Raw genomic sequence first — 13,123 nt, 5'->3', positions numbered from 1 at the left:
TGCTGATTGACAATATTTCTCACATGGTCTGGTGTCGGAGGCAAGAACATGGGAGTGGCGGTCAGGAGTTCCTGGTTCTAGTTCCAGGTCTGCCATTAACTCATTGTATAAGCTTGGGCCAGTCTCTGGGTCTCAATTTCCCCTTTTGTAAAATGAGAATTTTTTTTTTCAAGGGCCAAATGTCCCATGTTTATTTACATATGAAATGTGTTTCATACAGTTATGATGGATGGAGTGCTTAACACCCGACAGCAGCAAGACCTTTCGAGGAACTGAACGTTGACTACAGTATATCATGCAAGTATCTATATATACACAAACGAATTCCTTTTCTTAAAAAAAAAAAAAGTACAAAACATGTTCAGGGATAAATACAAGGTATAAAATGCAAAAGAAAACACAAAACAAAACCAAAAAATAGAACTCTCTCAGAGAACTCTAAACAGAAGGGACAGAAGAGTAACTCTGCTGCATCTTAATAAAGCAGAACTACCAGCATTAAATATACTCTTGAAATGGCTGAACTAAACCCGGGTGGCTCAGTGCTTAAGGTAACGGCCCATTGCAATACACAGGCGGCTGCACTGATAAGTCGGTGGTGGAAGTTGTGCATCCCGACTCTAAGTACCAGAACGTTTGGCAGTAGCATCCAGAACAGGAAACGCCAACTCTTTTGACAGCAAAGGGTTAAGTCAACTGATTTTTTTCTGTCAAGAGCCAGAGAAACGCTTGATATTCTTAGTTGTGTTTCTGCAATAGTTAATAAATTACATGACAAAAACCTGACTATATAAATCTATTGGTCTAACTATGTATTTGCAACTTTTATAGCAGTCCAGCCCTTTGATTATTTTCCCTCCCTGTGCTCTTAAAGCCAGCCTTGCAGACCTGCCCAGAAAACCAGTCCCATTTTTTTCTTTTGAATAGTTTTCCCCATTCCTCAAAATGGAATTGAGGAAATCAGCATTCCTTATTAGATTCCTGGCTTCAGTTTTTATCCACGGCTGGGAAAGGAGTGACCTGCAAGGCTGCTTTAAACACCCTTCGACGTGGCCTGAAGGCAAAGGCACGCCCACACTGGAGCGCAGTTGTGTCAAATGTGAACTCACTCCCTCAGGGCAGGCACATCAGGAAGTGCTAAGACACTTAAAAGTTCCTAGTGTTTTTGAGACCCACAATTACTTACAATTTATGTAGTGAATTCTAAAAATTAAAAACACTAAAAAAGGCATTATTTTAGCCTGTAATTTGTTAACCCATTAAAAATCCAAACATACAAAATGGTTTATTTGAATTCAGGAACTGCCCCTGTTACTAAGAACTCTGTTTTAAAGAAACGATACAAAAAGAAAAATTCTAACCCAAAACAACTCAGATGGTTTTCCACTAAATACTGACACAAACATGTAACAAAGCGTCTAAAAAGTTATTCATTTAAATATATACAAACTCTTTTAAACTCCAATACTGTTTTAATACTTATGGAGGATATATACAACGAGCTGAAGGAAGGTATGTTGAAAGAGAATATATTGCAACATACACTGTTAACTCTATTATACTGCAAACTTTTTGTAACAAAAATGTCTTTTTTATTCCAATGTGGACAGGGATTTTCCCCATGGAGCATCTGTGGCTATTTCTCGGCTGAGCTCATCCTTTTGGATTTGATGAAGGCCATGCCGTGTGTCCGCATGTGAGTATTTAAGGCAGCTTCAGTTTCAAAAGTTTTTGCGCACACTTTGCACTTTCTGTCTGACACGGCGCCATTGAGGGAGTCATCCTCGTGGCTGGGTTTGTTCTCCCGTTGGTTATCATCCCCAGCCCCATTTTGCTTGGACACTGGCTGAGGTTCCCTTAACGTATGTACGATGAAGAGGTGCCTGGACAGAGAGATGTGAGATGTGTAGCAGAGACCACACTCCCGGCACTGGTAGGAAGAACCATCCGATTTGTGCTGAGGGATGTGTTCGTGGAACTGCAGCAGGTTTTCGGTGGAGGAGCCACACACGGCACACTTGTGGACCTTAAAAACATTGATTTTCAGCTTTTTCAGTGGTTGAGTGATGGCTCCTCTGGGAGGCCTGAACTCCAGAACCGGTTTTTTCAGCTTCCACTTGGGACTGGGGACCTTGGTGTCTTCTTTTATTTCTGCTTCCTCTTCATTGGTGGCGTCGTCTCATTTCTTTCAGGTCAGGGTCCTTCATGCCGTGCATCAGCTGGACGTGCTTCTTCAGCATCAACCGGGTAAAGGTACTTCTGGAGTCTGGGCAGTGTGAGCAGGCGTACACTTTCCTGATGCCTTTGTGCTTGATCCGGTTGTGCCGGCACAGGCTGTGGGACGAGCTGAAAGGCTTGTCACGCTGGCAGCAGGGGTGTTTCTTCACTTGCTTCCCGTGCTCCTTCCTCACGTGGGATACGTACACATCTCTCTGCATGAAGAGGCGGTCACACTCCCAACACGTCCACCCAGGCCTGGCCACTTTCTTGGTTTCCATTGATTTTTTCACAAGAGATGGAGATTTCTTTTCCAATTTCTCTTTCCCAGTCATGGATTTGGTGTCCTCTTTGTTCTGATTTGCTGAAGTTTGAGTTGCAGGCTTAATGCTCAAAGGCAGGTTTAACCCCAAATTTGGAGGTCCTTCAATACTTTTCAATGTGCCATGCATAGACTTGATATGGTCCATCATAAGTTGATTCTGTGCATATAAAAGAGAAGTCTGGACACTTGAAAACAGACGACTTCTGGTTTTCAATGTGTTGGTCAAAGTGGCGATACAGCAGGGTTTGGAGGGTGAACACAGTATCGCACATGGAACACTTATATATTATTTTTGGTTCTCCTATCTTGATGCCAGGATGCTGAAGGTAGGTGTGGGAATGTGTGCTTGGGGCAGACTTAAACGCCACTGGACAAATAAGACACTTGTAGAAGACTTCACCGTGAGAACCTTGAATGTGAGACTTCAGAGCAGCCACATCAGAGTACACAACATTGCAATGCACACATTGAAAACCAACTCTTCTTGTGTAGTACAGACAGTTCTTGGTGACATGGGTCTGGAAATGCACAGACCTGCAGAAGGCACCTGCACTCAGGGCAAGTGTAGGGAGATTTGTGCTGATGGATTCTCCGGTGTGATGCATAACTGCAATGGTTAGGAAGCAGCATCTGGCAGACGGTGCAAGTCTTTTGTCCACTCGGATCTGCAGCCTGCTGGATATGTGTAGCCAGTGTCGTTTTGTCCGGGAAGACTTCATTACACTCCAAACATTGTAGACTATGTCCACACGGTTTGGAGGGGTCTTCAACTAGGGGCATGGCTGGGGTGATGGGAGTGCTTGAAGGAGCCGAAATGACTGTCCCAGTTATGCCAGACTGAATTTTTGTGACAGTGTGTGTGCCAGCTCCCACAGGGCTCTGAAGAGTGGAAATTGAAGTGGAAGTATTGCTTGATGGAGAAACTATCATTTGATCTGCTGGGACTGGCTTTAAAATTAAGTGGGAGCATTGCATTACCACCCCTTTCTCCTTATGCCCACAGGCATGGGAAAGGAGGCTGCATTTGTTGTAAAAAACGAGGTTCTTTGTACAATGGTTGCACGTTACTTCGATGCGCATGCTCCGTCTGTCGGAGTGCTGAGTCAGACTCTTTTCAAGTGCAAAGGAGTCCCCACACTCCAAGCACTTGTACCCAGGCATCGGTAATGTGATCCCTGCATTGGTGGGAGGACTGAGGTTTGGGATGTAAACAGGGACTGGATTGACACTGCTCAGCACCTTGCTGAAAGCTTCCACCACAGAACTCTGCAAGAACGACATCACCTGGACTTGAGACACATTTTTGGGGGGTTGAGAGGCTGCTGCATTGATTATTGCCTGCTTTATTTGTTGCTGAGGTTTGGTTAGCACTTGGTGGAGTTCAGAGGTGGCCTGGGCACCCTGAGGCAAAAGGTTAAGGTTGGCAAGGTGCACAGTCTTTGGCACTAGTTTGGCATTGGCCAGGCTGGATGCCAGCACCATGACAGTTTACTGCTGGATGGCGTTGGTGGCTTTAATGATGGCACTGCTGGTACTCAGGACAGAGGCAGCAGATATGACCTTGACTTTCACCGTGGTGTTGTTAGCGAGCTTCAAATTAATGACTTGGGATCCTGCCGTCTTCACAGTGGACACTGGGAGGAAAACAGTAGCCACAGGCTTGATTGTGACCTGTTTGGGGGTGAGCTCTGCAGGGAAAACTGACCACGTGGTCATGACCACGGACTGGAGAGGCGCCCTGGGGGGAGAGGAAAGGACAGCTTCTGATGCTGGAGACGAAAGAATGGATGTCACAGAGGCTATCAGGGATGCCATCTGCTCGGAAGGTTTCTTCCCAGAGTCAAGATCCACTCTGGCAATACCCTGGTCACTGTCCTCTTGATTTCCCCAGAAGATGTCTTAATGGTTTTTATGCAGACTTTGGGAATTGCTGGTGTGGACCCTGCAGGAGAGGACGGGGAGCCCTTGCTGCTGTTCTCACTTGAGATGCTTCTGGGACTATCCGGTTGCTTTAGGGATGGTTTTTGTTTTTTTTTGTTTTTTGGTCCCCTTGATGAGATTCTGGGATTCAGGAGACTTGTCGGCTGCTCTCCGACTGTCGTTTAGTTCTTTTGGTAACAGGGAGGATTCCGTCAAATTGGCCACTGGTTCTTTGCAGGAGTCTGAAGCCGCCTTTTTAGCACTGAGAGCTGTGATGGCAGCGATGCAGGACCAGAGCTTGGAGGATGACTTTGTCTTCATGGCGCAACGCCAGAGAGGCCGGTGTCATTCTTATTGGAGCTCACTTTCCCATCCAGGACTCTGTTTTCCAGCATTCTTTCAATTTATCCTCTGCTTTTCTGACTTTAAAAGGTTCATAAACACTTAGGTTTATAGAATTGGCTTCTGCTTCTCTCTTAACAACTTTGTTTTCCTCCATATTGCCTGATGTAGAGAGTCCCGTTTTGCCGGAGTTTTCCCCTCCGAGTGCCTTCAGCTTATCGTAGCCCTGCCGGGGAGCTGACCCCGTCAACAGGTTGGACCTGCAGCTTAGCACGTCCTCCTTGTCAGGGGGTCATCCACCTCCATCTTCTCATCGTCATCAAACTCTTCAGCCCTGGAGATCGGGCTAAACTGACTGAATGTTGAGTCTTTCAGAGTCACCTCAGGGGCAGGCATGTCTCCTTTCAAGGACTTCATTCCATCTTTACTGTAACTGTAAAGATGGAGAACGCTGTGAGAAATCCATTATGTAGGCCATTGCCGGTGGGGTTATGGCCGTCTTTCTCCCTGCCTCAGAGGAGTGGATGTTCCCAATATTCTTGATGATAACGCTGACAGACACCCACGTCGGAAGATGATGGTGCTGGGCATCATCCTCTCCATGAGCGTTCTGCTTCATGTGACTTTTCATGGTCATTGTGTCCAGACTCAGTAGCTGCTTTAGGATCGACCATATCTGGGATGTCAAATGCTGCCAAGAGGTCATCAAAGTCTGGGGTCTTCATATCCCCCATGGTCATGAATTTGAGCAGATGTTCTTGTGAACCTTGACCTTTTGGAAAGACTTTAGACCTATGTTCAGTTACTGTCACAAGGCTGCATTCTCAACAAATAGGAAAGGGTTAAAAGCAGCCCCAGTCAACAGGCCTTTTGGCCTTCATAATAGTCAGAAGCATCCCCAACACCCTTTAGTAGCGTCTGAAAGAAAAACCACAAAACAGAACATACCCCTCTTCCCCGGGTTGGCCTTCGCGGCGGTCAAGCCCGGGCGTCTGGGCTGCAGCTCCTATGACCTTTGTTCACTGCAGCGCCGCTGGCGGCTGCTGCTGTGGCTGCTGCTGCTGTCGTCGGAGCGGCGGCGGCGGCGGGGGTGGCTTCCATGTTACGGGCGTGTCATCTGCGTTCCTGCTGCCGGGGTCTGTGTGTGCGTGTGCGGTGGAGCGGCCTAGCCGAGCGCCTGGCCCGGGCACCGCGCCTCCCGTGGCACCGCGCTCTAGGCCAGCGGCTGGGGGTGCGGGCCCGGGTGGCGGCGGCGGCCGTAAAATGAGAATTTTTAGACTGGGAAATCCCCATGGACTCTTCCAACCCTGACAGTCTGTGGTTCTGCAAAGTAATAATGATGGTGCTGGTAATGATGATAATGGTGGTGATGGTGATATTGGTACTGATTGTGTTGGTGGTGATGGTGGTGATAATACTGGTTGTAAAGGTGATGATGGTAATGATGGTGACGGTGATGGTAGTGATGATGACGGTGGTGATGGTGGTGGTGGTAATGGTGGTAGTAACAGTGGGTTATGGTGATGACTGATGTTGCTGGTGGTAGTGATAGTGATGGTGGTGATGGTGGTAATGATGGAGGTGATGGAGGTGATGGTGGTGACGGTGATGATGGTGGTAGGAATGGTGGTGGTGATAGTGATGGAGATGATAGTGGTGGAGGTGGTCGTGATTGTAGTGATGTTGATGATGGTGGTGGAGGCTATGGTACGTGATGGTAGTGGGGGTGGGGATGATGGTGGTGGTGATGGTGGAGATGATGGTGATGGTGATGATGGTGATGGTGGTGATGATGGTGATAGTGGTGGTGATGATGGTGGTGGTGATGGTGATGGTGATGTGGTGACAGTGGTGGTGATGATGGTGAGGGTGATGATGGTGGTGATGGTGATGGTAGTGATAGTGATAATGGTGATGGTGATGATGGTGGTGATGGTAATGGTGGTGGTTATGATGGTGATAATGTTTGTGGTGATGGTGGTGGTAGTAATGATGATGATGATGATGATGGAGGTGGTGGTGGTAACAACAGTAATTACCATCCCTGAGCATTTATACTACTGCTCTGCTAAGCACCTTCCATTCTCTTCTTAAACTCCCATATTCAATCATTTGAGATAAGAACTATATTTATCTCTCCTAGTTTATAGAAGAGGAGATTGAAGCCCCCAGAAATTTGATGGAGGTCACATGGCTGATAACCAGCAGATTCAGCATCTAATCCATGATTGTCCTACTTCCCACTTCTATTAGGCACCACTCCACACTGTTTCTTCTACCATTTGCTGCTCTAATCTTTTGACTTTCAAGGAAGTTCTCCAATGTATCATGCAAAGTACCTGTGATAGCAAAAGCCTCAGGCTGCCTGATTTGTTCACGTTTTGTAAACACCTACTTTCATCCCTCATTCCTGCTCCATCATGATCTGCCCTTTTGTTTGCTCATCCCTTATCCAAGATTCCAATCATGTACCTCTTCTCCCATGTGGTCTATCCTGCACACACCAGGTGAATTTCTTGCAAATGATGTTTACCATCACAAAATTCTTATGCTCAGAAATTTTTAGTGGATTCTCCTAGTGTGAAGGACTAAATAAACTAAGTTAAACTTTTGAAAGTCCCTTAGGGCATCCTTCTAGGACCTCTAATATCACAGTGTCTGTGATAGCTCCTTAATGCTCTGGGCTAAATTCCATCTCTGTGACTTTGTTTATGCACATACTGCCTGGAATGCCTTCCTCCTCCCTCTCCATCCTGCTTCTTCCAAAAATGAGACTTACTAGACTACTTTAATCTGCAATCTAGAACATTCACACATTCTTCTTCATGGAGTAGCACGACGGGCTACAATGCGTATTATTTGGACAGCTCTTCTCACACTGAATGGACAGGGCAAATCACTAAAAGTGGGGACCACATTGTGTCAGAGCCATGCAGACATGGCCCTGCTGCTGACCAGCTACATGATCTTGGGCAAGTGACTTTACCTCTCCTAGCGAGTTTCCTCATCTATTACAAAATGAAAAGGAAATAATACAATCTTAGTGGGCAGAGGTATTCTGGAAAGTGAAATGAGAGAACAGAAAGATCTTCCTGATAAGCTTTAGAAGTTGTAAAGACAATCAGGAATGTCAGGCTTGGAGCACACTGCCTGGACTGGAAAAGGTGCTTGGGAATGTGAGTTGATTGTCCTCTCCTACACATCCTCAAGCACACAAGCACACTGCGGGGCACATGATGCTGTAATCATCTTTTAGAACACCTGTGCTCCAGGCATTGTGCCAAATCTTGGCATCAAGAGCACTTTTAATCCTTTTTCTCTCCTTTAATTGTTCTGATTTTTTTCTGCCAATATCCCCATGTGACAGCAGGGGATACCGAGGCTTACAGACAGGATTCAAAGCTGGGTTGGTTCATCTAAATCTTAGCCCCTTGGCTTTGCTGCCCTTCAGCAGCACACACTAAATACCCATGTGCTGCTTTTCTTTTCTTTTCTTTCTTTTTTTTTTTTTTTTTTTGACAAGGTCTCACTTTGTCACCCAGGCTGGAGTGAAGTGGCAAGATCATGGCTTATTGCAACGTCGACCTCCCAGGCTCATGTGATCTTCCCACATCAGCCTCCTGAATAGCTGGGATGACAGGCACGTGTCACCACAGGGATAATTTTATTTTATTTTTTGTAGTGATAGGATTTTGCTATGTTGCCCATGCTGGTCTCAAACTCCTGGACTCAAGTGATCCACCTGCTTGGCCTCCCAAAGTGCTGGGGTTACAAGTGTGAACCACTGCACCTGGCCGCCATGTGCTTCTTGACCAAGCAAACTTCCTGGTTCCTCAGTCCCGGAGTGCCTCCATGCACACAAATGGACCACAGCCTGCTCCTCAGGGAGAGTTTGTGGTTTGTGCTTGTGTGGGAAATGGTTTCTAATCAACAACAGTAGAGGAGGCTGACCTACAGGTCAAATTTAAATGCCCCTTGTTATGGAGGGGATGGAAATTTCCACATGGTTTTACAGGGAGTGGGTAAATCAACAGCAAGGCCCTTGGAATCATCATCTCAAAGCTAAGGAGAAAGTCAAGGTTGATAAGGAGCTTAGGCCTTTGATACTGATGGAAAAATGGGTTCAGAGAGAAGGAGTGATTTGCTAAAGCTAGTGGCAGGGCTTGGGGGGATTCTGCAGCCTGATTCCCTGTTCACTGCACATCTCGACCCACCTCTCCTGTGTCCCACTCCCTAGAGGCCTGGCTCTCTGTCAGGACTAACCTGGCCATCTTCTCCATGTTCTAATGGCGATGGGTGATAGTGTGACATTTTACACTTCCCAGCTATCATTTTCTGTCACTTTTATTTATAACATCTTCACCATGTTTCTGGCCTTATGCTCGTCTCTATGAAAATTATTGAGCAATGAAGGAGTTGAACCATGAAGGAGACAAAATCATTGCTCTCTCTAAGAGTTGTAGTGACACATGGCCAACTTAAAGGAGTATAAAAATCAAACAAATAGGACTCATTTTTCTCTGACATAAGAATTCTGGAAATAACTGGTCCAGAATCCAGGGCTCCTTAGGACCCAGGACTCCTCAACTCATTGGTGCCACCATCCATAGCCTGCAGTTCCTGTACTCTTGGTCACAGGGCAGACGTCCTCCACCCCCACCATCATAATGTCTTTCTGAGCAGGAAGAAGGGATAAATGTGAGGGGCAAAAAAGCATATGCCAGTTGGTTCATCCCTGTTTAAGGTCTTTGCTAGAAAGATCTTCCCCATACATCCCATTGGCTACTGCAAACTGCAAGAGAGGCTGAGAATTAAGTTTGTATTTGAGTTGGTAGACTGCAGCCTCCAAGTAAAACTGTAGTGCTCTTAAAAAGAAAGAAGGGAAGTGGATATTGAATAGACTACCAGCTGTCTCTGCCACAGTGGAGTCAAAGACTTCCTAAAATTGTATGCAAAATGAGGAATATATACATGTGATTTTCAGGGAAGAGAGTCTATAACATTCCTTACATTTTCTATGGGATCCATTGGGTTGAGTACCTCTGGTCCAAATAAAGACCTGTGCAGCAACAATTCGAATAGCTTAACATTGGTTCTTCATGCCCACACCCAGTCAATTTCCTCAGCATTATCAGCATGGGAGGCATTAGGAAAACAATGCAAGGCTCCAGGGCAAGGATTCTGCTTTACCAGCCCAGAGCTTCCATATCACAGCTGCATGACCATGGGAAATCCCATAACCCTTTTGAACCTCAGTTTCTTAGTCTATTAAAAGGGAGGAAAAACGTACCTCAAAAACTTGTAAGAGGATATTTCTGCTTCTTGCATAGAAGTAGGAACAGGAACCAGATTTATTCTCCCTCCTGAAACAAATGAAAACCAAGACAAAACATGTGAAAACTGGTTTTCAGATGTTGGCCATCAGGCAGCACAGGATCAAAATCCTTGAGAAAGAGAAAACAAACAAGGCTACAATTGCCCAGCCTATTGCTGGAAATGGAGACCATTTCCTGAGATCAGTGCAAGGAGGCTATCTTAGTAAGTTTTATCCTGCAACAACAGAATACCTGAGACTGAGTAGTTTATAAACAACAGAGATTTATTTCTTACAGTTCTGGGGGCTGAGAAGTCCAAGATTAGGTGGCCTCCATCTGGCGACAGTCTTTGTGCTGGATCATCCCATGGTGGATGGCAGTAGGGCAAGGGAGGGTGAAAGACAGCAAGAAATCAAACTCTCAGCCTCAAGCTCTTTTATAATCAGCACTAATCCATTCTGAAGAATGGAACCCTCACAACCCAAACACCTCCCATTAGGCCCCATCTCCCAACACTGTTGCACTGGGGATTCTATTTCCAGCACATGTGTTCTGGGCAACACATTCCAACTACAGGAGAGGTCGAACCCAGGCAGCATTTGACCATCTCCACAAGCTGAGGCGGTGGAAGTGGGAGTACAGGGAGTATGAGATGGCTGAAATTCACGCAGAGCACCAGAGGTGGAAATAACACAGAAAGGGCTGCACAGGGTCCCTCCTGAGTCTTCATCTGATCCTGTGAGTACTTATCAGCACTTGCATGAAAGGAAGCTACCCTCCTCCAAAGAATTAGAGAAAAAATCCCTAGAGCGCAAACAGGCCAGGAATATAGCGTTTTTACCAGCCACAGTGGATAAGCCTCATAGTTAGAAGAATGTCAGAGTGCTCCAGAAGACATTTATGGTCTTAAAAGTGGGCAAAATTAGCCCTAGACTAAAGGCTGCCTTGATAGCATCTAACAAAGATTAAAAACAAACCTTGAAAGGAACAAATGGCTCCCAAGTTATTTAACCGTGTTGCAGGAAAAATATCTCAAGAATACTTACAGAATATAAAAATGTCTAGCACACAAGAAAATAAATATCATAATATGTGGTACAAAAGAAGCAATGGCATGCAGAGAAACAGTAAAATAAAATGTATGATGAGAGCATCAGTCAATAGAAACAGAACAAAAAATAACACAGGTGATAGCATTAAGAGACAAGGACCCTAAAACAGTTATTACAACTACATAACTATGTCTAAGAAAGTAGAGAAAAAATTGAGCATGTTGAGACATAGAAGGTATAAAATAATCAAACTTCTAGAAATGAAAATTACAATGCTTGAGATTTTTAAAAAATAAAACAAAACACTTTGTGAGATTAACAGCAGATTAGAAACTGCAGAGAGAAAAGATAAGTGAACTTGAAGACCTAGTAATAGAAACTATTTAAAAAGGAAATACAGAAAAGAAAAAAACTGAAAAAATTGAACAGAGCATCATTGAGCTGTGGTACAGATTCTAGTTTGCTAACAAATGTGTATTGTAGTCCACAAAAGAGAAGAGAGAAAGGGAGAATAGAAACAATATTGGAAGAATTAAGAGCTAAAAACATTTCTAAAGTTGATGAAAACTTTAACCCAGAGAGCCAGTGAACCCACTACAAAAAAAAAAAAAAAAAAAGAAGAAAACATTATCAAGGTACGTCATAATTAAATTGCTCAAAAACAATGATGAGGAGAAAATCTCAAAAGTACCCTGTTTAAAAAAAAAAAAAAAAAAAGACATTACATATAGAAAAACAATGATAACAATAGCTGCAGATCTCTCATTGGAATCAATGTAAGCCAGAAAGAAGTGGAGCAAAATATTTAAAGAACTGAAAGAAAAAAAAAAACAACTGTGGATAAAAATCTTATGCCCAGCAAAAGTTCTTTCTAAAGAAAGGGGAAATAAAAAGAAAGGGGTGAAAAGGACATACAAACATTAAAAGCAGCAGAGCAATATTACAAGAAGTATTAAAGGAAATTATTCAGCCAAAGTAACATGAGACGGGATGAAAACCTGGATCTACACAAAGAAAAAACGAACAGCAGAAATGGTAAATATGTTGGTAATATAAGGGGTTTCTTTTCTAAATTTCTGACCACTTTGAAATGTAATTGGCAGTTTATATTTTAAAATAACAACCATGTGGTTTATAACCTGTAGAGGCTGAATATGTAACAATAGCAGCAAAAAGGCTAGGAGGTGGTTCGTTCTTAAACTATAATGTGAAGTGGTGTAATATTACTTGAAGGTAAACCGTGATAGGTTAAAAATGTATACTATCAACACTAACGCATCACTAGAGAAACAAAACATTCAACTTTTGCCGAAGTGCCAAGGCAATTCAATAAGGAAAAGATAATCTATCAACAAATGATGCTGTAACAATTGGATAGCCATATGCAAGAAAATGAACCCCGACATTGACCCGAGAGCATGTGCAAACACTAACCGAAACTATATCATAAATCTGAAGTGTAAGAGCTAAAACTATAAAACTTCAAGAGGAAAGCATAGAAGAAAATCATAGTGATCTTTGATTTGTTAAGATTTCTTAAATAGGACACAGAAATTTCCTACTATAAAAAAAAAGCATCGAATTGTATTTAATCAAAATATAAAGCTTTTGCTTTTCAAAAGACACTCAAATGAAAAGGCAAGCCACAAACTTGGCAGTTTGTTTTTATGAAACATATATCCAGAAAAGGACTCATATCTAGAATATATAAATAATTATCATATCTCTGTAAGAAAAACAAACTAATTTTTAAATGGACAAAAGACTTAAATAAGATATGTGGATAGCAAATACTGACATTAAAGATGCCCAACATCATTAATCATTAGGGAATTAAAACTACAAGGAGATGAGGCGAGGAGGCTCATACCTGTAATCCTTATGCTTCGGGATGCTGGAGCCAGAGGATCACTTGAGGCCAGGAGTTTGAGACCAGCCTGGGCAACATAGTG

The 13,123-nt window shown here is 43.8% G+C and overlaps 1 pseudogene; it reads right to left on the bottom strand.

The window, feature by feature from the left end:
• Positions 1-1,629: 1,629 nt before the first annotated feature.
• On the bottom strand, positions 1,630-5,625 carry LOC112625051 (annotated as a pseudogene).
• Between the last annotated feature and the right edge of the window lie 7,498 nt (positions 5,626-13,123).

This window comes from Theropithecus gelada, chromosome 5 (assembly GCF_003255815.1).
Source record: "Theropithecus gelada isolate Dixy chromosome 5, Tgel_1.0, whole genome shotgun sequence".
In the NCBI taxonomy this organism is placed as follows: domain Eukaryota; kingdom Metazoa; phylum Chordata; class Mammalia; order Primates; family Cercopithecidae; genus Theropithecus; species Theropithecus gelada.
This window is presented reverse-complemented; position numbering and strand designations above follow the sequence as displayed.